The 27783-nt window shown below is 39.3% G+C and overlaps 1 pseudogene across 1 annotated transcript; it reads right to left on the minus strand.

Moving 5' to 3' along the window:
- LOC149182585 (pentatricopeptide repeat-containing protein At5g16860-like) lies at nucleotides 1-27783 on the minus strand (annotated as a pseudogene). The gene is made up of 3 exons (XR_016257145.1): nucleotides 24707-27783; nucleotides 24152-24218; nucleotides 1-1054 (listed from the first exon to the last, which is right to left on the minus strand). The product of XR_016257145.1 is annotated as a pentatricopeptide repeat-containing protein At5g16860-like (transcript).

Genomic DNA, 27783 nt, shown 5'->3' on the forward strand with positions numbered 1-27783 from the left:
TTAAGCCCAAATACAAATTAAATTACTTGTCCCACATTCATGCCTCCATTGCTTTTCTGCAGATCAACAATATTACAGTTTGCCTCTTGACAAGGCCATTTATGCACTCCATATATTGCTGCCTTGTATTTGGTATAGTGTCCTATGGTCCAGGTTAATACCATGTTCATATACAGCCTTAGAATTTTGGGGCATTGAATTCTATGGCATTTGTCTTATATCTGCTTGCTTATGCTCATTATTTTTAATTCTTGGAAGTGTGTGTGCATGTGTGTGTCTGAGAGAGAGAGAGAGAGAGAGAGAGTTCTACAGTCTTGCCATCTCTAGAATTCTGAAAACGAAATGCTTGTTTCAAAGACCATCCCTGTTATGGCAACCTTTGTCATTTCCCCTTTTCAGGTATCTTTATTAATATGGAAGCAAATACCAAATCACAAGGTCCACGCAATGCACCTGAATAATTTAAGCTCAAGAACACCCACTTCAAGGCATGGCTGATCTTCAGAAAACATTGTGAAGTTTCGCCCCCGTTAAAATTTTGGCTGTTCTTTGACAGATATGCCATCCCATATCAAAGACAACAATACAAGCTGGATCTTGGTGGATTGTTCCTCTGTTCAGGAAGAGCGTTGGCTTGCCTTGCCTAGATTGTTTCCAACTCTTGCAATTAACAATATTACCTTCTTCTTTTTTCAGCTTTTGTTAATGTCAAACATCTTAAGTCCTCTGGTACAGCCATCTCGTGATCAATGTGGAGCAATGGTCATCTTGCACCATCCTACATGGAAACATGGCAATATCACTGCTAGCATTCATGGAGTTTCATAAACTGTTCCATGGAAATTATGATATCAAGGCTACTGCAGGTAATGATGGCCTTCGATACTTTGAAAACTCATAGCCAATCATTGAACATACCAATACAATAGATTGGCAGCTGCAGACAGCAACAACCTTAGAGCAGTGTAAACCTGCTGAATCTTGCAGTGCACAATAAGCTTCTGTTTTTGGTATGGCAGTTATTGTTGACTGCAACAACAAAGTTATCTCATCCCTGTAATAAATTCCATTCAAAACAAAGAATGTTAGCATGGTTACAAGAAAGAACTATGAACAAGAAACAACTTATTAGATACAGCTCCCTAAAAAGTGTGAACAAATCTTGATTCTTGAGTACTGACAGAGAATACAGGTAGAATTTTGCCTTAGTTAACTCATAGGGTTGGTATTTGCTATATTGAGATTTTATGATTGGTACTATAGTAGCCTTAAATTCAGTTGAGACAAGTTTAGTTGAAATATCAGATAAATTCTGCCTGCCTGAACTTCAAACACGTTAAACTCTTATGAAATATTCGAAAAAAATACCAGAAGATCTTAGACCTGTAAATACTTATTAGTAAATGCTTAATATCTGAGTGAATTTACTCAACCATAATCAATCCTTCAAATCATAGGGTTGAAATTAGCTATATCAGGATTTTATGGTTGGTACTGAAGTCGCCCCAAAAAATTGATCTATTTGACTCAGTTGAGACCACTTTAGTTGAAATACCAGATAAATTCTGCCTGCCACAGCTTCAAACATGTTAAACTTTTATAAAATATATGAAAAAAATACCATAAGATCTTATACCTGTGAATACTTATTGGAAATCTTTCAATAGCTGAATAAATCTACTCAACCCTAATCAATCTTTAAGCTCAGCACATATACATACGATTACCAACTTTCTTTCCAATCAGTTTGATTTCAGAGAAGATTTTGTTTATTCCTCTTCCTAGAGATTGGCACACAAAAAATTGAGCTTAAGGTTGATTGTTCTATACTGTTATTAGATGAGAATAGGCAAAATCATGCAGTGTTTTTGCCATGGATTCTGTTTTTCTTGTCTTCGTAGAGGAGTATCTTGTTGATCGCAAAGCACAGAGAGAGGTTTTATAAGAAAGTTAAATATCACGTTGGTTATGTAAAAGAAAAAACAGAGTGACTCATACAAGAAATGATTACAAATGAGGGTGAGGGCCTGGTTATATACCCTAGGCAGGTACTTCTCCATCAACAGTTATGTCCTTAGGGACATAACTTTTCATTAACTAGTTACTAATTAATCATTATTTATTATTATTATTGTTTTACATTATTTGTATTATTTTATATATATATATATATTCATAACATTGTCTTCGTCTTCAAAAAGCTTTGTCCTCAAAGCTTATTGACGAAAGGGCTTGGTCTCTTTTCCCATTTCAAATATCTTCTCATCTTAGTGCTTTCATCTTCGTTGATACTAGATGATATGATGCTCTGAGTGATAAACAAAATTGTCGGACTGAGAATGGATCTGACCATCCTAGATAAATCTTTTGTGGAATATTCCGATCACTAGAAATTTGTAATGAATCGTTTTCATAGGATTGGATTCTGCATACTTCATTATTCCTTGGAACATAAATCTGCCGTTTCTGTTTTGAATGGTTCATATATGTAGACTGACTTAGTTGTCTCCTTCTATGATTTGGATGTCGATAAGGAGTTCTTCTAGTTGGACCTTCTGTTATGTAAAAATTAGTTAGTTATAGATTATTAGGCAAAGGGCATGATCAAAGACCATGCCCATTCACCAAGAGGCACCTAAGGCGGTACATAGCCAGGGCCTCTCACAAAATGTAATCATCATATATTCAATTATTAATAAAATATTTTAGCATGGCTGTCAATAGCTAATTTTTGTGCTTCATCTGGTATTGGAGCAAGATCGGTCTTCGGAGCGCGTCCTTGCTGCACAACCCTGTTCCGTTGTTCCCTTGCATCGTTCCGTTGTTTCCGCTCCTCATCCACCCATTCACCACGCCTTCTGCCCATCGACCCATCCGCTTCTTCCGCCCTTCGTCAGCTACCCCTGTCACCATTTCGTTGTTGCGTCGTTCCGCTATTCCTACAGTCGTTTCATTCCTCCGTTGTTCCGTTGTTCCTGGCTGACAATCGTGCATTCCTCCGCGTGGTGACACCTCTTGCTCGCTACTCTTTTTCCGACGCATCCAATCTGCTATCCATACACCGTCGCGCTGTCTCACTGCCTGCCGCAATCCCCAACGCATTTGTCTTTTACTTAGTCGAAACAAAGTCAACCACAAACGGTTCATTGAGTTACGACGGTTCATTGGTTTGTAATTAGTCGTAATTATCCACGGAGATTAAAGCTCTATATATATCATAACATATAGTATATACGATATAATTGATTTATATATAAATATTATATAGTTTAAAACTATATATTAAAAAAAGCAAAACTATATGTTATATAATTAAATTAAATTAATTTAATTATTTAATTAAAAAATAATAACAATAATAAATAAATAAAATATTATTTAAGTTGGCGGACAAATATACACCCCCACAAACTCGTTCAAAGTTGTCAATGTCAATGGCCGATTTCAGTAAAAAAATGATTGACTTGGAGAATAGGATTACTAGCCACTCTGATGATTTCAACAAAAAATTAGTTGATCTCGAAAGTAAATTTACCGGGCATTCCGACAATATCAAGAAGCTTCAGGATACGACAAATCGGATAGAATTACAGCTTGGGCAGAAGTTGATCCAATCCGAAATGAATCATAATCAAACATTAGAATTGTTGAACACCTTGTGTGGAAAGACAAAGGTTACATCCGAACAACTATTCCAAAATGATGGAGATAATCAAGAGCACAATTCATCAGATTCAACAAAGTCAGCAGATTCTCACGAAAAAGCGGAATCTCCAAAAAATTCAGCCCCGCCCCATCAAGGAAATAGTAACGCAGCTTTTTCAAATAATCAACTTTGGGATACATTCAACAATCAACACCCTCTTTTCGTTCCACCATTAGCAACATATCAGCAAAAGGCAAAAGTCGAGATGCCTAAATTCAATGGGAACGAAAAACGCAGCATTGCATGTTTGAATAAAGTAGAGGAATACTTCGAGATTTACGACATCGACAATGATGACGAAAAGATTAGACATGCTTGCATGAAAATGGAAGGAGCAGCATATAATTGATATATGTGGTGGAAGAAGACGACAATCGCCATCAGTTGGAGAAAATTTAAAGATGCATTCTTTAAAAGATTCCAAGGTGTAAGGGAAGAAGAGTTCTTTTCAACACTCATCAAATTATGACAAAAAGGAAGTGTGGATGAGTATACTCGAGAATGGGAGACCTTAGTAACACGAGTACCTGGGTTATCAGAATCTCGTCTAATTCAATCATACATCTCCAGACTTAAAACTCATCTACAAGTAGAACTTGACCTTCATGACATTACGTCAATAGAAGTAGCAAGACGAAAAGCAAAAACTGCTGAAAAGAAATTTGAACAAATAATGTGGTCAAAACCGGAAAAAGTATATTCAAGACAAAGAATGCCCCAGTCTGTGGATTCAAATAATACAAGATATGTTCCACCACATCGTCGTGAAGGTGAAAAATCTAATGTGGAAATACAAAGGATAAAAGAAGGCAAATGCAAACGTTGTGGCGAGAAGTGGGACCCTAAACATAGGTGTGCTAAAGGAAAAGAATCAAAGAACCTATATAACTGTGAAGCAACTAACGACTCAAACAGTGAGGATTCTGACATAGAAGAAACAGAAGATGCCCCAGAATTCTCTCCAGAATTAGATGACGGAAGTATTCCGCAAGTGTCATTATCAGCTATGACAGGTATATCACAACCTCAGACTCTAAAATTGAAAGGACATATAAAGAAGAACAACGTAGTTGTTCTCATAGACTCTGGACCCACAATTTTTTAGATGCAACTGCGGCAAAGAGACTCAACATTTTCTCATTTCCCTTACCAAACATGAAGATAATGGTAGCTGACAGTAAGAAGATTGAAAAGGTAGGGAAATACCATAAGGTCAAATTGCAGATTCAAGACTTTAATTTAGAATCTTCGTTCTTCACAGTACCATTAGGTGGAGTAGATGTGGTCTTAGGTATCCAATGGCTACGAACTCTAGGTACTTACGCTGCCAGTTCATAAGATTTAACTGGGGAGGCCAGAGGTACAAATTACACGGATTCCAAGCACCAAAGAATCAAATTGTATCATCATCTCAGATGATGAAGATGATTCGAAGAGGAGCACCTGCTTACGTAGTACAATGTCACCAATTAGAAATGTTATTGGCAAATATAAGCAGTGAAGAGTCATCAGAGGTACAAGATCTAATTCAAAAGCATGAAAAGGTATTTCAAGAGCTGCCTATGAAAATGCCTCCGAATAGAGAAATTGAGCATACAATAGAAGTCAAAACAAGGTCAGACCCCATCAACATCAAGCCGTATCGATATCCACATCACCAAAAGACAGAAATTGAGAGAATAATCCAATACCTTTTAAAGTGTGGGATCATCTCGAAAAGTAAAAGTCTGTATGTTGCTCTAGTGGTATTGGTAAGGAAGAAAGATGGTTCATTCAAGCTATGCATTGATTATAGAGGATTAAACAAAATAACGATTAAAAACAAATTCCCAATCCCCTTTATCAACGAAATGTTGGATGAGCTACATGGCGCAAAATACTTTTCAAAATTGGACTTAAGGTCAAGGTATTACCAAATCAGAATCAGGTTGGAAGACATACCAAAAACAGCATTCCGAACACACGAAGGTCACTATGAATTTAAAGTAATGTTGTTTGGTTTACCCAATGCACCAGCAACGTTTCAAACCACTATGAACGAATTATTTCGTCCATATCTTAGGAAGTTTGTATTAGTATTTTTTAACGATATTTTAATTTACAGTAAAACTTGGAAGGAGCACTTACAACATATGGATAAAGTTCTTACACTACTAAAAGAGCATCAGTTCTACGCAAAAAATCCAAATGCACCTTTGGAAAGAAAGAAGTAGAATACCTCAAACACATTATATCCCAGGAAGGTGTAAAAGTGGACCCTAATAAAATCAAAGCTATAAGGGAATGGACCAAACCGGTTAATGTATCCAAGCTAAGAGGGTTCTTAGGATTGACTGGATATTACCGAAGATTTATTAAAAACTATGCACATATAACGACACCTCTGACAAACCTTTTAAAGAAGAATTCATTTCAATGGGATGAGGAAGCAGGAAGGTGTTTTGAAGAATTAAAGGAAGTTATGTCTAGTGCCCCGGTATTGGCAACTCCAGATTTCTCTAAACCATTTATCATCGAGTGTGATGCTTCCAGATTCGGTATAGGTGCAGTGTTAATGCAAGAAGGGCATCCAATAGCTTTTGAAAGCAGGAAGCTCAATAAAAGAGAACGTCTCAAGTCCACATACAACAAGGAAATGCTCGCTATTATGCACGCACTGGCTAAGTGGAGACAATATCTTTTGGGAAGTAAGTTCTCCATTCGAACAGACCATAACAGTCTCCAGCACCTCCTTCAACAAAAAACACTTTCCGAAGAACAACAAAAATGGATTGAAAAAATTGCCGCCTTTGACATGGAAATACTACATAAAAGGGGAAAAGACAATGTAGTAGCAGATGCCCTGTCTAGGAAAGACAAAGAACCAACACTACTTGTCTCGGTTGTTGTGCCTGAATGGCTTGATGAAATTCAAAGTGAATATGCCAAGGATCCAGAAATAACTGCGATAATCAATAACCTTCCAAACAACTCAAAATTTGAATGGAAGAATGATATTCTATGGTATCAAGGAAGAATCTATCTGAATGCAAATTCTAAGTTTAAATCCAAGATACTCAAAGAGTCACATGATTCACCGTCAGCCGAACATGTAGGATTCTTTAAGACTTACTACAAGGCACATCAATCATTCTTTTGGAAAGGGATGAGTCGCACTATTCAAAAGTATGTAGCAGAGTGCGACACATGTCAAAGAAATAAAAGTGAAAATATTATGACACCTGGATTACTTCACCCCTTAAACATTCCGAATCAGAAATGGGAAGAAATATTGATGGACTTTATTGAGGGATTACCCGTATCTGAAGGCAAGGACAAGATTTTCGTAGTGGTCAACAGACTCACCAAATATGCTCACTTTATGGCAATAAAGAAATCAAATTCAGCTAAACAAATCGCTGAAATATTTTGCAAAAATATATATAAATTACACAGTTTTCCAAAAGTCATTGTGAGTGATAGAGATGCCAAATTCAAGGGTAATTTCTGGAAGGAATTGTTCAACCACATAGGAACCTACCTAAATATGAGTTCCGCTTATCACCCTCAAACAGATGGACAAACAGAGGTTGTCAATAAATGTTTGGAGGCCTACCTACGTTGCTACGCTACAGAAAAACAAAATAAGTGGGCTCAATGGTTGCATCTCGCTGAGTGGTGGTATAATTCTACTTATCACACGTCAGCAAAAATGATGCCATTCCAAGCTTTGTATGGATATGAACCCCCAAAATGGAAGGATCTAGCTACCATCCAGACAAATCTACCTGCTGTTAAAAACCAACTAGAAGAGACCCAAAAAATTGTCCAAACCCTAAAAGAAAACTTGAATAATGCAAGGAACCGTATGAAGCAACAAGCAGACCGAAATAGAACCGAAAGAGAATTTGAAATCGGAGAATGGGTATTTGTCAAGCTCCAGCCATACAAACAATTGTCCTTGAAACAAAAAGGAAAAAATAAATTGGCACCGAAGTTCTATGGACCATATCAGATCAATAAAAAGATAAGCCAAGTTACATATAGTTTAAGCTTTCCAGAGAAAAGTCGTATTCACAACGTCTTCCATGTCCCCTGCCTTAAAAGGGCATTGGGCGACCATCAATCAGCGCAAACAACACTTCCATCTCTAGATGATGAAGGAAGGGTCATTCTAGAAGCAGAAGGTATCTTATCTACTAGAGAAAGGAAGCTTCGATCTCGTACAATCAAGGAATACTTGATAAAGTGGAATGACATCCAAAAGAAGAAGCTTCATGGGAGACTGAAGCCTTTCTTCAGCAACATCCGTCGTTATGTATGCTTTGAGGACAAAGCATTCTTTTGAGAGGAAGGCAATGTTATGTAAAAATTAGTTAGTTATAGATTATTAGGCAAAGGGTATGATCAAAGATCATGCCCATTCACCAAGAGGCACCTAAGGCGGTATATAGCCAAGGCCTCTCACAAAATGTAATCATCATATATTCAATTATTAATAAAATATTTTATCATGGCTGTCAATTTTTGTGCTTCAGTTCCCTTTTAATGTGTGTGGCTATTAATTTTAGATAACAATCGTATGTTCTATGCTTTAGCACAATTTACTTCAATGTTCCTTATCAGCCCAATGACAATTTCCAATTATTTCTAATAACAATCACATTAACTTAAACACATTGATAGTAAATGCAGATAGAACATAAAAACATGTGCAAAAGACAAGCCAAGACAAGAGGACACAAGATTTGGCAGATGCCAGGGAAAAACCCCAATGTGGGGAAAACCCTTTGATCAAATCTTCTTATTATTATTCAATAGTTCAGCAGAGAGAGAGAGTACAAATATCAAGTTTACTTGCCCAAAACAGTCCTGTCAAAATCAGCAGTCAACAACAATCAACTGCAGCCCTAACCAAAAAGTCAATGTTGGTCAAAGCAACACCAAAATGTCCTCCAAGTAGCTCGGTCAACAACAGTCCAATTTGGCCTTCCAAGAGAGTCAAAGTCAGCCCAAAATAGTTCGTTCAAACCCAGTCAAACACTGCTTTAATTTCTGCGGTCAAATGTTGAAGTCAACGTTAAAGTCAACCCTGGTAAAACTGTCTCAATCACCTTGATTTCTATGCCAATAAATGTGGCCTCCAAAAATCGAAATTATGCCCTCAAGATCGAAGTCAACGGAGGTCAAATAAGCCCTGGTCAATGGCGCTATGTTTTCCTGAAATTCAACTTGTTCTGCCCTAGAAGAATTCGGCCTCCTGCCACACGTGCGAAGAAGAGAAGGTTGCCTCCAAGCTATACGAACCAATCAAGGGAGGGGAGAGAGAGATATGTGATGAGATGAGTGATGTCGAGAGAGGTCACTCTTATTTATACACTTCGTTGAGGGTGAGGAGACACATCTATTGGGCTTCATGAGCTTGCATTTGACTAAAGCCAACCTTGACAATTTGTGCCTGGGAGAGAATAAATTCAAAATTCCATTTCTACTTTGTCAGAATGAGATGATCTTTATATCAAAATTGGACCTCTCGAAAAGAGGAATCCAATGCAATAATCATCTCCATCATATGAGTTGTCCTAAGGTGGAATTTGGCCCTAGTTGCCAATTTTAACACTCCCTCTCAACTAGGGAGAATTCCACCTGCCAATCCATCTGTCATCATGTCATCTTGTACCATCCCTATCATCACTGCCCTGCTCTGTTGAACCATGAAGTAATAATGAAGAAGAAGTGATCGAGAGTGAGTCATAAGATCATACCACTCTCCACTGACAAAAGTTAGTCCTTGATCCTAGATCAAGTTGTTGAACACCATGCATCCTAGTCATAGGGAGTACAGCAGTACACAATGCATCCATCGGTAGTGCTATGGTCCCTAACCATATTTTCCCAACTCATTGGCCAGATGAGAGGTACTTCCCATGAGTCCCGGACTCCATGGGTAGTATGTGTGTTGGGGCATCAGCAGGAGAAGGTGAACCACTCATCATGCTCATATGCCATAGGAGAAGGTGAAATACTCATCCTATGCATATGTCAATCGTAGGGGAAGGTGAACCACTCACCCTACATGCATGTGTCTGGGTAAGGGAAGGTGAACCACTCACCCTACACATATGTCAACCATAATGGGGTATCACAGGGGAAGGTGAACCACTCACCCTGTAACTAGCGCACCATTAGGGGAAGGTGAACCACTCACCCTATGGTCGCTCATAGCTCCAAGAAGTACCCCAAGCCCCTAGGAGCTCCCAGAGCTCAGTGTCCAACTCATACGGGACCCTCATAGGAGGGTCGTTCCACGACTCCAAGTCTCTCTCGGAAGGTTAAGAATTTGACCTTCCCCAAAGGCTTCGTGAGAATGTTTGCGACCTACTCATCCGTCCTGATGTGTTGGAGCCTTATTGCTCCCCATTGTACCATATCCCAGATAAAGTGGTACCTGATATCAATGTGCTTGGAGCAGTTGTGGAACACGAGATTCTCTGAGAGTCGAATCCCACTCTAGTTGTCGCAAAAGATCGCGGTGGTATCTAGCACATGCTCAAATAGCTCACTAAAGAGCTTCCTCAACCAAACTACTTCACAACAGGCCATACTTGCAGCAATGTATTTGGCCTCGGCGGTGCTTAAAGCAACCGATTTTTGCTTCCTGCTCATCCAAGATATTGAAGCAGACCCCAAAGAGAAGCAACACCCAAACGTGCTCTTACGATCCACCACACTGCCAACCCAGTCAACATCTGAATATCCATGCAGCCTCAAGTTCTCGGCAGTGTATCTCAGTCCATAGTGGATTGTGCCCCGAAGATATCTCAAGAGATTCTTGGCAGCAATCCAATGAATGTGATGAGGCTCGACCATAAATTGACTCAACATGTTCACAGCGAAGCATATGTCAAGACGAGAGTTGACCAAGAACATCAGGGCCCCCACAAGTTGACGATAATCAGAAGGATTTGCTAATCCGGGCCTAGTAGCACTTCCACATAGCTTCTTAAATTTGAGTTCCATTGGAGTGGTCGCGGACTTGCAGTCCACCATCCCACATCTCTCAAATAGCTTCACGATGTATTTTCCTTGAGAAAGGAAAATCTCACCTAGCTTTTGCCAAACCTCCATCCCTAGGAAGTAATGCATCAGTCTTAGGTCCTTAATCTCGAATTCGGAAGCCAACTCCCTCTTGCATTGATGAATGAGAGGGCCATCACCTGTCAGAAAGAGATCATCCACATAAAGGACCAGAATGAGAGGTCTGTCCTTTTCAACCTTGAAGTATAGGTTCGGGTCAGCATTGCTCCTTGTAAATCCCATCTTCATAAGATAGTTATCAATCCTCTCATACCAAGCCCTAGGGACTTGCTTCAACCCATAGAGGGCTTTCTTCAACCTGCATACATGTGTCTCACAATCTTGAACTTCAAACCCCTCAGGTTGTTCCACATAGACTTCCTCTTTAAACGAGCCATGCAAGAAGGCAATTTTGACATCCATCTAGTGTAAGCTCAATCTTTGTGAAGCGGCAAGGGCTATGATCGAACGGATGGTGGTATATTGGTCAACTGATGCAAATATCTCATCGTAGTCTACTCCTTCCTTTTGAGAGAAGCCTCAAGCAACAAATCTGGCCTTGAACTTTTCAGCACTCCCATTAGCTCCATGTTTGATCTTGTAGAGCCATTTTGAAGTGACCACAAACTTGTCCTTGGGTCTAGGAACCACATCCCAGACATCATTCTTCATGATCGACTCATACTCCTTGTTCATTGCATCCTTCCAAACTTGTTGTTTCACGGCATCTTCGAATGTACAAGGCTTAGATTGTACAATGGTACTCATGGAAGCTAAGTACCCTTGGTACTTATTCGGCTTCTTGCTTTCACAAAATGTCCCCCTCAGTGCAATATGTTTCTTAGCATCTTCAAGAGTATCTTTGAGCCACAAAGGTCTTTTTCTTGAAGTAGAGGGCTCACTAGGAGGTGGATCAATGGGATCCATCGGACCTTCAACATCGGGCATCAGTTCATCAGACGGAGGTTCATCCTGCTTTTCTGCATCAGCATCATCATTGTCCTTCCTAGGGATAGGAAGATCTCAGACTTTCCTAAGAGCAGAATCTTCATCGAAAGTGACATCATGACTTAATTCCACTTCCCTTTGACCAAGCACATAGATTCTATATGCCTTTGAAGTTTCACTGTAGCCCACAAACGTTCATTTCTTCCCAGATGCATCTAGTTTGTTTCCTTCTCTTTCGGCACATGAAAATATACGAGACAACCAAAAATTCTAAAATGAGAAACATCAAGTTTCTTACCGGTGAAAACTTCTTCGGGTGTCTTGAAGTCCAAAGCTTGATGCGGGCATCTGTTTTGAACATACACAGCAGTGTTGGCAACTTCTCCCCATAAGAACTTCGATAGACCTTGGTCATGAAGCATGGCACGGGTGGCTTCTATGATAGTACAATTCTTCCTTTCAGCAACACCATTTTGTTCAGGAGTATATGCAGTAGTGGTCTCCCTCTTAATGCCAGTTTCTCTACAATAGTCTTTGAATTCATTTGACTCATATTCGGTCCCATTATCGGTCCTCAATATTTTGATCTTCTTCCCTGTTTGATTCTTGACCAAGGCTTTGAAAGAGCAAAACCATTTGAACACTTTGTCCTTCTTCTTTAAGAAATAGATCCATGTTTTGCGAGAGAAGTCATCCACAAAAATAGCATAGTACAAATATCCACCCAAAGATGTCACGGGCAACATACTTGATAGATCAGAATAGACCAATTGAAGAATATCAGTGATTTGAGTTTCACTTGAGAGGAATGGTCCCCTTGTATGTTTTCCAGCTTCAAAACCTTGACAAACACCTTCATGATCTAAGTTGAATTCGGGCATACATGTGACCATCTTCCTTACATCAAATAAGGCTTTGAAATGAAGGTAAGCAAATCTCCAGTGCCATAATTTGGATTGATGAGAAGTATCACAAGTCATTGCTCCGAACGAACTTCCTCCAACTTGATAGAGACCTTCAACCCTGAATCCAAGAGGGAATGCATCTCTTGGGTTCCTTTTCCAAACACGAACCTTCCCATCAATGAATGTCACCTTAAAACCTTTATCTTCCATCACAGAAATAGAAACCAAGTTCTTTTTCAGATCAGGTACATATAGCACTTCTTGTAAATGAAGAGTTTGACCTTGATTTAAGTGAAGAGTAATAGTTCCAATTCCTTTCACAGGATAAGAGGCATTATCCCCAAGTATAATCTCCATATTTGTCTTCTTTTCAATCAAGCTAGAGAGAGCTTCTTTGTACCCAGTGAAGTGTTTTGAGGCACCAGTAGCAATCAACCAATGATCCAATGTATCCGAAGGAGAGGCAGTGGTGAGGGCAGAAATAAGATAAAATTATTTTTGCTTTACAACATTAACTTCTTCATACCTGGAGTTTCTCGACTTCTTGGGAGGACGACCATTTCCATTTCGAGCAGTGGGAGCATTCCTCTTTCCTTTGTTATTGAACATGTTGTTCTTTTGATTGCCATTGCCCTTGAAGTTGTTGTTATTGTTGTCATCATCTCTTGGAGTATCCTTCTTGTGAGGACATTCTCTAGCGAAGTGGCCAAACCTGTTACAATTGAATCATCTTCCTTTTCTTCCTTCTTTGAATCTCGGCTTGAACCCTTGACCTTGTTTTCTTGAACCAGCATTATTCTTCCTTTTAGAATGAGCAGAGAAGGTGGTAGGGTTGTTTCCATTGGAGGGCTTGTCTTTTTCCATCATCCTTATTTCTTCTTGAGTGCATCTAGCCAATAATTCATCAAATCTCGGAATCTTGTCATTGTTGAGGATAGTAGTGTTGAAAACATTCCATTCTCTTGTAAGGCCTCCAAGAGCAATAAGAGTAAGCTCCCTATCACCAATGACTTCTCCAATAGATAGGAGATCATTATTGATCCCGGTAATGTTGATTTGGGGTAGCATCGGATGTGCTCTAGCCACAAAATTTGGTGGAGAGGTTGGGGCACATGAGATTTCCAATACCTAGAAAGGGTTTGAGCAAATTCTAAACAGTTCAGGAGATATTAAAATAATTAATATTTTTAATGGAGTCCCTAAGTCTAAACTTAGGGAAATTAAAATATTAATGTGAATTAATATGAAATTGTGTTAAAATTGTCCCAAAGACATGGACCAAGCCAAATCTAATCTTAGTCGTTGATTAGGGACTTAATCTCGGTCGTTGACATGTCAACAAGAAAAGTATAAGAGAAGGCTTAAGAGTCACTTGGAGAACACACCAAATGATCAGTCATTCTATTCTCTAGACCGGGATTTGCTAAGAGAGATAGAATCAGTGATTGGCGTTGCAGCTAAGGGGCATTGAGTACAGAGAGACAGGGAGGCAGAGATAGTGTCAGGAAAGCAGCACAGGAGCCAGAGAGAGTGACGCAATAGTAACCAGAGCTCACGCAAGGCCACGCAATGGCAGCCATGAGCTGCGCAGTGCTTCAGAGAGGTTAGCGTTGCTGACGCAGAGGGCCAAAAGGCTGACGCAAGGCCTCTTGAGGTTGACGCAAGCCCATTCAGGGTGATGCAGGGCCAGGACTGGGCAGAGAGAGGCTGACGCAGTCCAGTAAGGCAAACGTTGGGGTTTCTGAGGCAGATTGGATTTGAGGAGCTACCAGAAGGTTTATCTGGGGTTTCAGCCAAGACATTTGCCTCAGACTGAAAGGTACTACTGCTAAGAAAATTCTTTGTTGGGTAAGCCAGATTTGGCACCCAGATTGTACTTTGAAATTGCTTAATAAGAAAACCCTCAAATAGTTGCACCGGTTTTCCCGCATTAGGTTTTTCCGAGGACATTGGTCCAAAAATAACGGTGTCATTTGGTGTGATTGTTTCTGTTTCCTTCAGTTGTTGATCTGTAATATGTTGAGCATGCACTAGTGCTTATTTTCAGTATTTACATTGTAAATAACTTGTTAAGTAACGGAACAAGTAGGTAGGAATAAATCAGTAAAGTGCATAGTAGACTTAGAAACTTTAACATGGTATCAGAGTGTGGTTGCAGATCACAGGAGAACTGAGGACATCAGCCGAGCGGAGCAATAGCAGCAGAAAATAGTTATCCCAAGTGACAGAAGTTGTTTCTAGCAGAGCAGCAACAAGGGAAGGGTGATGCAGTGCCTATGTCATCAAGGGTGAGCCAGGAAGAGGCAGCGCAGAGGTTAAGGGAGGCAAAGGGAGCCTCACGCAGAGCCATGCAAAAGCTAGGAGGGCTGGCGCAATTGGCTGAGGAGGTTGGGTTGCTGGTGTCAGGATTGCGCAGAGCCTAGGAGCTCTCACCTTCAGGTTGTTGGGGTTTAGAAGGCTGTGGGAACGTTGCAGAGTGGAGCTGGTGAGGTACTATAGTCAGAATAGTACCTGACAGGGCAAGGCCAAGAGGAGGGAGTTGCTACCGAGGGTTTCTAGCCGAGAAATTCAGATCAGTGGTGCGGTTGCACAGACAATCAGAGTAGGGGGCATCTCGACATCAGTAGAAGGATTTCCAGGAGGGAAATCGAGACTAAGAGGGAGTCAGATTGAGAACTTCCAGGAGGGAAGTAGAAGAGCATCATGGCACTACACGGAGTAAGAGACCAGGACAGACTGGACGGAGCGTCAAACTTCGCAATCTGGAAGGCCAGAATCTTATCCGTACTTGACAGAAATCGTGTCAAGCACTTCGCCTTGAAGACGATAGCTATCCCAGTCGACCCAGCTGAGAACAACAAGTACGAGGAGGCAATGGTGAGGGCCAAGAGCATCATCCTTAATGGGGTCAAGGACCATGTAGTACCACACATTGCCGAGAAGGAAACGATATATGAGATGTGGGAGGCCCTAAAGAAATTGTACCAACATACTTCTATGCAGAGAAGGATGTTACTAGAAAATCAGCTGAGGTCATATCAGATGAAGAAGGGAGAACCGATTGACACCTTCCTCGGAGGACTGAATGAGATCCGAGATCAGTTGACTGGTATAGAAGCCATGTCGGATCAGGAATTGTTGGTGAAGACAGCCCTGAATGCAGTCTCTGAAGACTAGGAGGTATTTGTCCAGAGTATACTGGGTAGAGGGACACTTCCACCTTGGGATGAGATGTGGGTAGCTCTTCACCAAGAAGAGATCAGACGGCAGTCAAAGGCAGGAAGCAGTAGTAAGGGGATCAAAGTCAAAGAGGAGGAAGATGTTGCCCTAGCATCTGAGGGAAAGCAAAAAAAGCGGAAGAAGAAGGATCTCTCCAAGATCAAGTGCTTCCACTATGGGGAGATGGGTCATTATGCGACCCAGTATCCAAGGAAGAAGAGTAAGGGAGTCTTCCGAGACTAAGGCAGTGCCAGCAAGGGCAGAGAAGGAAGTGGAGATAGACAATCACTGTGCCATGAGTGCACACGCACCACTTGAGCGGAAGTGAAGAGACATCGAGTTGTAGTCAAGCGGACTACAGGCAATGGGGGGCAGGATCCTTGAGGTACCCAACCTCTTGGATTAGACCTTGTTATGGGAGCCCCGAAGAGGAGTAGCAAGATTGGCTGATGTGGGTAGAGATGGATGTGGATGGAGCAGCAGAGAGAGCTACAGTGCAAAAGTCCCGAGACAATGCGAGGCTAGCAGGTTGCAGTAGTGCGAGAGGCACAGCAGTGTTACACCAATGCAAGATGGCACATAGAGGTGTGCAATGGTGCGAGATGCAAGGAGTTGTCGCTGCAGCGCAGAGATCAGAGAGGGAGCACTTGTCAGCGGCAGAGGGAGCTTGAGCATCAGGAGGGTCTCTAGCCCAACAAAGAGGTCAATTTTGAGAGATCAATTACTTACTTCTCAGTAACTGAGTTGTAGTGCAGTAGTGGGCAATGCGATGTAGCATGATGAGAGGAGTTGTAGTACAGATGCAGTGTTGGGAGAAAGGACCAGCAGCAACACGGATGCAGAGGGAGTTGTCGTACAGATGCAGCAGTGGCAGTGGCAGAACCATGGGTAGCAGTACAGGATACAACAGTGCAAAGGATGGTGGGCAGTAGGCCTAGCATCAGCATAGGGACCAATGCCAGATGATCAAAGTAAATACTCAATGAGGCATATTGCTAGAGCACAGTACTCGCTAAGAGGGAGTGTTGATTTGGGGTAGCATCGGATGTGCTCTAGCCACGAAATTTGGTGGAGAGGTTGGGGCACATGAGATCTCCAATACCCAGAAAGGGTTTGGGCATATTCTAAACAGTTCAGGAGATATTAAAATAATTAATATTTTTAATAGAGTCCCTAAGTCTAAACTTAGGGAAATTAAAATATTAATGTGAATTAACATGAAATTGTGTTAGAATGGTCCAAAATACATGGATCAAGCTAGATCTAATCTTAGTCATTGATTAGGGACTTAATCTTGGTCGTTGATATGTCAACGAAAAAAGTATAAGAGGAGGCTTGAGGGTCACTTGGAGAACACACCAGATGGTCAAACATTATATTCTCTAGAGCGGGGTTTGCTAAGAGAGATAGAATCAGTGATTGGAGTTGCAGCTGAGGGGCATTGAGTACAGAGAGACAGAGACACAGAGATAGTGTCGGGAAAGCAGCATAGGAGCCAAAGAAAGTGACGCAGTAACAGCCAGGGCTCACGCAGAGGCAGCCGGGAGCTACACAGTGCTTTAAAGAGGCCAATGTTGCTGATGCAGAGGGCCGGAAGGCTAATGCAGGGACTCCTAAGGCTGACGCAAGCCCATTCAGGGTGACGCAGGGCCAGCACTAGGCAAAGAGAGGTTGACGCCGTCCAGTAAGGCAGACGCTGGGGTTTCTGAGGCAGATTAGAGCTAAGAAGCTACCAGAAGGTTTATCTGGGGTTTCAACCGGGATATTTGCCTCAAACTGAGAGGTACTACTACCAAGGAAATTTTCAGTTGGGTAAGTCGGATTTGGCACCCAGATTGTACTCTGAAATTGCTTAATAAGAAAACCCTCAGATAGTTGCACCAGTTTTCCCGCATTGGGTTTTTCCGGGGACATTGGTCTAAAAATAACGATGTCATTTGGTGTGATTGTTTCTGTTTCCTTCAATTGTTGATCTGTAATATGTTGAGCATGCACTAGTGTTTATTTTCAGTATTTACATTGTAAATAACTTGTCAAGTAACGGAACAAGTAGGTAGGAATAAATCAGTAAAGTGCATGTAGGGTTTCTAGCTGGTAGACTTAGAAACTTCAACAGGTAATCCTCATGAAGTAGGATTGGATGGATTCTCCTCTATCCATCTTGATGCCTTTCAACTTTTTCTTGAGAAAGAGAACTTGATTTGCATTATTTACTTTGAACATCCCAACCAGCGTGTCATACATCTCCTTAGATGTTTCCAAATCAGAAATATAGGCAGCCAAAGGCTTGTGAATAGAATCAACAATAATTTTCTTAGCTTTAACCTCACCTTTCTTGTACTTTGTTTGTGCAGTTGCGGATGCATTTGAAAGAGACTCCACTACTCTTCCTTTGACATAGTCCATGGCATCATTTTCTTCCAATGTCAAATCTAGAGACATCTTCCATGCATGATAGTCGGATTTGTCCTTAAGCTTGTCCTCAGATTTGAAGTGAGACGTAGTCGTCATTGGAACTAGTTCCAAGTCCTTGTCCAACAACTTCCCTTAGTGATTGCTTTTATTCACTCTTTCCTGGGCTTTGTCTTCACCTAAGCTCTAATACCATGTTAATTTTAGATAACAATGGTATGTTTTATGCTTTAGCACAATTTACTTGAATGTTCCTTATCAGCCCAATGATAATTTCCAATTATTTCTAGTAGCAATCACATTAACTTAAACACATTGATAGTAAATATAGATAGAACATAAAAACATGTGCAAAAGACAAGCCAAGACAAGAGGACATAAGATTTGGCGGATGCCAGGAAAAAGCCCTAATGTGGGGAAAACCCTTTGATCAAATCTTCTTATTATTATTCAATAGTTCAGCAGAGCAAGAGAGTACAAATATCAAGTTTACTTGCCCAAAAAAATCTTGTCAAAATCAATAGTCAATTGTAGCCCTAACCAAAAAGTCAATGTTGGTCAAAGCAGCACCAAAATGTCCTCCAAGCATCTCCGTCAACAGCAGTCCAATTCGGCCTTCCAAGAGAGTCAAAGTCAGCCCAAAACAGGTCAAACCCAGTCAAACAATGCTATAAAATCTACAGTGAAATGTTGAAGTCAACGCTAAAGTCAACCCTAGTCAAACTATCCCAATCACCTCATTATCTGTGCCAATAAATGGGGCCTCCAAAAAACAAACTTTTGCCCTCAAGATCGAAGTCAACGGAGGTCAAATAAGCGTTGGTCAACGTTGGTCTGTTTTCATGAAATTTGACTTGTTTTGCCCTAAAAGAATTCGGCCTCCTGCCACATGTGCGAAGAAGAGAAGGTTGCCTCCAAGATGTAAGAACCAATCAAGAGAGGAGAGAGAGAGATATGTGATGAGATGAGTGATGTCCAAATGAGAAAGAAGTCACTCTTATTTATACACTTCGTTGAGGGTGAGTTGACTCGTCTATTGGGCTTCATGAGCCTACATTTGACTAAAGCCGACCTAGACAATTTGTGCCTAAGAGAGAATAAATTCAAAATTCCATTTTTGCTTGTCAGAATGAGATGATTCTTATATCAAAATTAGACCTCTCGAAAAGAAGAATTGTTAAATTTATCAACGAGGGCCAAACTCCACCTTGGACAGTTCATATGATGCAACTGATATTTTTATTGGATTCCTCTCTCCGAGAGGTGTAGGATTGATCTAAAGATCATCTCATTCTGACATGTACAACTGGAATTATGAATTTATTTCGTTTATGGACAAATTGTCAAGGTCGGCCAACAAACTAATGTAGGCTCACAAGCCCAAAAGACATGTCTATTCATCCTCAACGTTGCATATAAATAGAAGGAGCCTCTTCCTCATTTGCTCACTCATCTTCTCACACATCTCTCTCTCATCTAATTGGTTCATACACTTTCTGGGCAGCCTCTCTCTCCACACATGCGAAGAAGAAGACTGTAATTTTTTGTTTGGGCGTTGACCGAATTGCAAGAGGGTTTGACCAACGTTGACCGGGCAATTGTTGACTTGATTTGACTGCGTTTTTCTTGAGGATATTTCTGTTTGGGTAGGCCACATTTCTGGGCACAAAAATCGAGGCAATTCGAGTTGTTTGACCAACATTGACTGCAGGAAGGGTTGATCGCAAGTTTGACTCTGCATTGACCAATTTTGACTGAGTTTTTCAGGACTGTTTTGGGTTGATTCAAATCACTGTTGGAGGCCGAGTTGACCGAGTTGTTTTGGAAGAGATATTATGCACTGTTGACCAACGTTTACTTTCTAGTTAGGGCTTCCTGTGGCTGTTGTTTGACTGGACAGATTTGACTTTGATTGGGCAAGTGAATTTTGCATATTGTACTCTATTTGTTGAACTTTTGAAGAATATTAAGAAGAATTGATCAAAGGGTTTCCCCACATTGGAGTTTGTCTTTAGCATGCGCCACATCTTGTCTCCTCTTGTCTTGGCTTGTCTTCCACTGTTTTTATTTATGTTCTATCTACATTTACTGTCATGTTAATGTGATTGCTAATCTGGAAATTGATATTGGGCTAATAAGAAAATTGAAGTAAATTGCTCTTAAGCATAGAACATACCATTGTTATCTAAAATTAACAGGAATCCAATGCAATATTCATCTCCATCATATGAGTTGTCCTAAGGTGGAATTTGGCCCTAGTTGCCAATTTTAACACTGGCAGTTTCCTTATTTACTTCAGGTATTGTGGTTGTTGAGTTGTCTATTGAATCATCTCTTGGAATTCCCATTGTTTGGACTGTAACAACTGAATATGTTTTAACTTCTATTGGTTTCTCATCTTCTTGAGTTGTGGTATTGACTGGATCGGTATTTGTTCCTCTTTCTTACACTTGGATCGAAGACTTTGACACTTCTTTCATGATAAGTTCTTCTAATTTGTTTTTCAATGATTTCTTATCATCCTTAAGTTTTGTAATTTGAGTCAATAATTTCTCGTTGTGGTCCTTAAGGCGAGTAACTTCTTTATTTTTGGCAGTGGTGATTTTGTCAACTTCCTTTACATATTTTGTATCCTTTTTTTACTTTCTTGAAAATTTACTTTTGAGATTTCTTGTATGTCTTCTGGCATCACTAAATCTGGTTTCAAAGTAACGTCTTGTAGCGTTATTTTTTTCTTTTTGTGGGGAAATGCCAAAAACTTCTTTTTTGTATTTAGGATACAAGACCCTAGAATTTCCATCCAGGGTGAGCCCAAAACAATGTCGCTATCATCAAAAAATAAGGTTTTCACGTTGAATTGCGAGATAAAAGTATAATCCCCAATACTTAGTTGTAGATTGTTTATGTCATATTGTTTGTCACTTGTGTCAACAGAAATTCGTTCAATTATATTCGATTCAGAAATCACTAATTGGTTAGCACATTTAGGACTAACATAATTACTATCTTCAGTGGGACTAATAAAGATTATAATATCTCTTCATGTGAATGATACTTTGATTTTAAATAGCATACTAACACATTTACTAAAGGTTTCCTAAAACCTTTCATTACTGATCTCCATTTTTCTTTTTCGGGATGAGCTTTAGGGTTTTAAAAATATTCCTCCTTTACACTTTCAACAATATCCCTTATGACCTTAGAAATACAATAATTATTTCCTTTGATTTTATAGATAACTTCACAATGTCTCCCTTAGTAATCCTTAATATCTTTACAAAAACATCTTTTTTTTATAGCTTTACAAAATCTTTTTTTTATGTTAAATACTTTTAGAGTATATACTTCTAAATATACATGAAACTTAAACCCCTTTTCCTTTTGTGTTCCTTTGTATTCTAATGAAAAGTTCTTCACCCAATAAAATATCCTCAATTTTTTTTAATATTAAACCTTCAAAACTTAAATATTTTTTTTCCCTTTTTTATATGTTATACTATATGTCAACCTTTTTCCTCACTGTATTTTTGTTTTCTTTTGGCTAAATACCCTTTTCCCCTTTTATTTGATGATCTCCTTTATATATATTTTAATATATTGACTTTGTGATTTTTAGTATGCTAACTTTGAATTAATAGAATTAACATGGAGCAGAACCGTCACAATCCTTCCACTGATTGCTATGTAGTTGTACGGTTGAATTGAATATGTACATATCAAGTTAAATGACTGCGACGACTGTAAGGAAAAAAAAATGTTATCCTCCAAAAATCAATGATAACCCTTTTCATGACACAAGATCGACTTATCACATGGACTTTTATCAGAAAGGGCATGCTTCTATAAATTATGTGGTTATTCAAATTGGTTAGGAAATAACCCACGATGAATTAGCTCCCACAACAACAGTGCACTGTATGGCACAGTGGACGAGTGTTAATCGCAGGGGTTTGTTTGAATGGCAGACGGGCCGGATGAGAAATGGCACAGTAGTGGAACGAAATCGTCTTTGTGAAGCGATTTTCCAAAGGACCCAAAGGTGGCCAATTGGCAACTGTCGCTATGGTGATGGGGCAGTCTGTCGGCGGCAGATGCAGCGGTTGATGAGAATGAGATTGCATAGTGCCGGGGAATTGAACACAACAATGGAATAGGCACAACAATGGAGGTTGATTGAAGTCCTACGACAGGAAAATGACAGTCAAAGGTGTCTGCAAATGGTGGTGGTGTCTGGTCGAAGGTTGCGGCTATGTACGGCTGTAGGACGAAACAAGTACGCCGACTTGCCTTCCTTTTTTCTCCCTTTTTTTAATTATTTGCTTTCTTTTTAATTTTATATATATATAGATATATAGATATAGTCTTTTTCTTTTTTTCACATATCTACATATATATTGATTTTATTTTATTTTTTAATTTTCTTTTTAACCTTTGTTTTTTTTCATAAACTCTTTTTTTTCTTTTCTGTTTTTTTCCTTTTGAAATTTTTAAAATTTTTCTCTCTTTTATTTATTTATTTATTAAAATGGCCAAGTGCCTGATAGCAAAAAATGGAGAACCTCCAAAAGCTTGTAGTGAAACGCTTCAACGACAACAAAGTTGACGATTTTCGACGGTCGAAGACCTAGATCAGAGAACGAGGCTCTTGTGCAGCAGTCGACCAACCAGATGATAGAACAGCTCTGATACCAATGTAACAAACAAAGTTGGTATACACAGTAATAATCTTCAAAATACTTCGAAGACAACAACATCCATTGTAAGACAAGTAATTGTAAATTGAATATTATATTAAAGAATTGATATGAGATGATTACAAATGAGGATGAGAGTCTGTTTATATACCCTAGGGAGGTACCTCTTCACCAACGATTATGTCCTTAGGGACATACCTTTTCATTAACTAATTACTAATTAATCAATATTTATTATTAGTATTGATTTACATTACTTGTATTACTTTATATATATTTTTATTTGTTATTACTTTATATATATTTTTATTTATAACATTAACAGGAATGAATAATTTTAGGTCATAAAAGAGTCAGTGAAGTGGAAGCAGTTAACACAGGCAAATTAATGATGAATGAAATTGAAATGTGACATTAAACAACTAACGCAATTGTAAGAGCATATGACAAAGTTCAATGTCAATAAATAGAGCAGAATTTTATATGTCTGTCTTATGCTCCAACCTTCCTCAACTTATGTTTGACAAAAATCGAAGTTTGTGAAGAGTATAAAGTCTTCCCTTCATAATATTCAGATATTAACGAGATGCAGAGATAGCAAAGAATTATTATCCCCTTGCATTTTGCCAATACATTCATTGCTAACTAATGTAATTTAATTAGAATATAATTAAAAATAAAAATTAGAGAATCTAATCTTATTACAATAAACATATAGGTAGGATTATAATTAATAACATCTTGAACTAATTTATTAAGTATATTATAACCATCATAGATATATTAATAAAAATAGGTTAACAATAATTCCATTAAAGCATTATTATAACAAAGTAAGAATTATAGGAAAATTTATAAAATTAAATAATTTATTAATAACAATATAATAATAAAGAATTAAAATAAAAATCAATCTTGAACTGGTCGGCTTCCCAACTCTACAACTCACCTGATCATATTTATAGCTCTCGTTTCTCTTCTTTGTTAGTCAGTCTTGATGATGAGTCTTGTTCTAGACTCGAAACGTCAACAACGTAAAAATGAAGATTGTGAAATATCCGAATTCAGAACCTCAAATACCACAACACAGAAATCTGCAAACCATTACATTCATTGCTATTCGGTATATTTGCAGCAACATTAATTTAAATATAAAGCAGAAGATCTGGCTAGTCACTAGCCATAGCAATAGAAAGAATGAGGCTACTCACATTCAAATCCTCCAGGATCAAGCGTTCAGGGATAGGTAAGTGTTAAGTGAGCATGATGCCTCCAATCCTGCAATTCAATTAAGTGATCACTTGTAGTAAGAAAGAAACTAGATGATAGTAGATACAAGCAAGGTTTCTGGCATTAAAAGGCTGCCTTAAATTATAGAATTTTCCCATAAAATAGTCCTACCTATCCTATGACAATGTTATCGCCATCCATAATTCTTTGTTGCTCATTCAGCATAGAGTAATACCACACATAATAAGTCATTCCATCAATATGCCAATACGTGCAAAAATTTTATGATAAGAGAAGCATCAAATCTTACAATATGTTTCCAGAGTCCAAACATATGCTGTAAAAAATAAAATATAGCACTTGTGTTGAGAAAGGAAAACGACGTAAGTATACCCATTATTATAAAATATTAAACTTTCAACTAGCATCAAAATATTCACCACGAGAACAGAAAACTGTTTGTGTCACTCACAAGAATTTTTTGCTATACAACCTCAGCTATTAATTTGGTGGCACTATCAAGGTTCATCATTTACCTGATCATTCTCAAGAATCTGGATAGGTATTCCAGAATATTTGATAAGACCAGTAGCAGTGGCAAGTTTCTCACTGGACAGGAAGGACATATTCTTTTTCTTCATCCACGACATCATGCAGTACAAAGCTTGTGTCAGGTACATACCCAGCCTCCTTCATCTGCACAGACAAACTCTCCAACATTGCATAGATTCTTTCCATTTCTGGATGTGATCTGTCTCCAACAAAGAATGTGTGAACCTTGTTCTTGAGCTCAATCCAGCTGCACCCAGGTTTCTTTTTCAGCCCCTTTTCTTTCATCCATGTTCTCACCTTTGCTACATTATCCCACCTTCCAGCCTCAGCATACATGTTTGAAAGTAGGACATAAGACCCAGCATTTTCAGGCTCTAAATTAAAAAGGTATTCTGCCGCATGTTCTCCTATCTCTACGTTGCCATGGATTCTGCAAGCACTAAGTAAGGCTCCCCATACATCCGCACTAGGCACTAATGGCATATTCTTAATAAACTCATACGCCTCATCCAAGAGCCCAGCGCGACCAAGAAGGTCAGCCATGCATGCATAATGCTCCACTCTAGGTGTGATTAAATAATCTCGAGTCATACAGTCAAAGTATCTCCAACCTTCATCTACGAGACCTGAATGACTGCATGCAGACAAAACAGCGATGAAGATGACATCATCGGGTTTCATGCCTGTTTGTTGCATCTGATTAAAAACTAAAAGGGCATCCTCCCCAAATCCATGCATGCCATAGCCTGCAATCATTGCCGTCCATGAGACAACATTTTTCTCAGATATATTGTGAAACACTTGGCGTGCCAAGTCTATATTCCCACATTTAGCATACACATCTATAAGAGAATTTGCAACAAACACTACAGATTCAAATCCATTTCTGAGTGCGTAGGTATGGATTTCTTTACCCTGCCGGAAGGCTGCTAAACGGGCACATGCTGGTAGAACAGATGCAATGGTAACTGCAGTGGGTTTCAAGCCTAAACATTGCATTTGACTGCAAATTTCTAAAGCTTGGCTTGCAAGTCCATTCTGAACATATCCTCCAATCATCACGGTCCATGAAACCACATTTTTCTCAGACATGCCATCAAATACTCGACGTGCAACTTCTATCTGTTTGCATTTTGCATACAGATCTATGACAGCACTACCAAGTAGTACATTAGAGTCTAATCCACGTCTGATAATGTAGTTGTGAAGTTCTTTTCCCTGTTCCAAAGCTTCTAAAATAGCACAAGCTGAAAGAAGACTACCAACGGTAACAGCATTCGGTTCTACAGCCACCAGTTGCATTTGACGAAAGAGTTCCAAAGCCTTACCACCATGCCCATTTTGAGCGTACCCTGCAATCATCGCACTCCACGTGACAACATTCAGCTTTACTTTTTCCAATTGCATGTGTCTAAAAAGTTTCTCTGCATCATCGCAATTGCCATTTTGAACATAGCCTGCTATGATAGCATTCCATGAGACGACATCTTTTACAGGCATTCCGTCAAACAAATGCATTGCATCATTTATTTCGCCACACTTGGCATACATGTCTATAATGGCATTACCTACAAATATGTCCCACTCAAACCCATTTTTGATTATGTACCCATGCACTTCCCTGCCCCGATGCAGCGCTATAGAGAGAGCACACGCGGGAAGAACACTCACAAAGGTGACTGTGTCCGGTTTCACACATTCCAATTGCATTTGCTTAAACATTTTCAAGGCATCATCACCATGCCCATTTTGTGCAAACGCCGCAATCATGGTATTCCACGAGACAGTGTCTCTTTGAGAAATTCTGTCAAACACTTGCCACGCATCCTCTAAACTTCCACATCTCGCATACATAGCTATGAGGGCATTGCCTACAAAGAGATCAGATTCAAACCCACACCTAATCACATCTTCATGAATGTCCCTGCCTTGCTCTAAATCTTCTATTCCTGCACAAGCTTTCAGCACAAGGGGGAATGTGAAATTATCAGGCACAGCTCCCACCTCTTTCATTTGATAAAACACACTAACAGTATCTTGAAAATGCCCGTGATTGATATATTCTCTCATTATTGCATTCCAGAACAGAACATTTTGTTCAGGCATCTTGTCAAACAGTTGACGTGGATCCTTCAAACTACCGCACTTAACATACATGTCAACAAGCTTATTCCCCACAAAAGAATTCGATTTAAATCTACTTCTAAGCAAGTGGGCATGAACAATTCTCCCATCTTCCAGGGAATTCATCAGGGTACATACCTGCAAAAGCGAAGCATAGGTATCCGAATCAACTGGGGTACCATAGCTGTCCATTTCATGAAGAATATGCATTGCCTCCTTCAGTTTTCTCTCGTTACAGAGTAAGTTTAGCTTTGCCCGGTATTGAAGATGTCCAAAATGGATGGCGGCATTGTTATTAGCTAAAGAGGAAATGTTGGGGATGATGTTGATGCTGCGATGAATGAGCCTTGAGGAAGAAGGCATCTTCTTCTTCTTCCAATTGGCTCATCTGTTTCAGAAGTCTCGAGCACTCTCTGCATGCTACTCCAGGCTACCTTTAGATATATTAAGTAACTATAAGCTAGAAATCCAATCCTTCTGCAATAATTCCAGACAAACCCACGCTTATACATTACCAGAGCCCAATCTAATATTCTAACACTTACACGCTTTCTTTTGACACCATTTGGCCTTCAATGTAACAATGTGTTGAGTTTCTCTGTAACGATATCTCCTATGTTATTTGATACTGGTTGAGGGTTTGTGTTCTGGTACAAGTTTCAAACATGTCACGATCTTTATTTTACTGAGGATGTTCACAATGACAATGGATCTTTGTCATCGAATGAATATGTTGATCAACCTTCCTGTCTCTGCATGTTAAAACTATTATTCTGAACGAGTGGGAATAATCGAGAATATTTTATCAGGGTGTTTTTCACGGGGTTTGAATTCGATATTTGAAAGGTGTAGAAATAAGATGATCCCTGTTTGTTGATCTCGATCTGACAGAGTTTTAGAATTTTCACATAGATTTTAAACCACCCATTGTTCTCAA

This window comes from Pinus tabuliformis, chromosome 3_2 (assembly GCF_031772625.1).
Source record: "Pinus tabuliformis cultivar Carrire ecotype Pingquan chromosome 3_2, CPIR1, whole genome shotgun sequence".
In the NCBI taxonomy this organism is placed as follows: Eukaryota; Viridiplantae; Streptophyta; class Pinopsida; order Pinales; family Pinaceae; genus Pinus; species Pinus tabuliformis.